We start from the raw sequence: 234 nt of genomic DNA, 5'->3' as shown, positions 1-234 counted from the left end.
GCCACATAAGGCAAAATAAGAAAGAACGAAATCGGTTATAGATGGACAGATAAACACGCTGTCATGCAGACTAAACAAACAGCCGAGAGTCAAACCAAGAGGCAAGCTGTCAAGTCGTCTTCGGGGGAGGCAAGTGCCAAGATTCGGCCCACATGGGTGCCCTCCCTTCTCCCCTCTTGCCCAGTCCCCTCTCCATGTTTCTTTTCCTCCATCACGTCACTGGATGTGTCGTTA

Source organism: Penaeus monodon, chromosome 28 (assembly GCF_015228065.2).
Source record: "Penaeus monodon isolate SGIC_2016 chromosome 28, NSTDA_Pmon_1, whole genome shotgun sequence".
Lineage (NCBI taxonomy): Eukaryota > Metazoa > Arthropoda > Malacostraca > Decapoda > Penaeidae > Penaeus > Penaeus monodon.
This window is presented reverse-complemented; position numbering follows the sequence as displayed.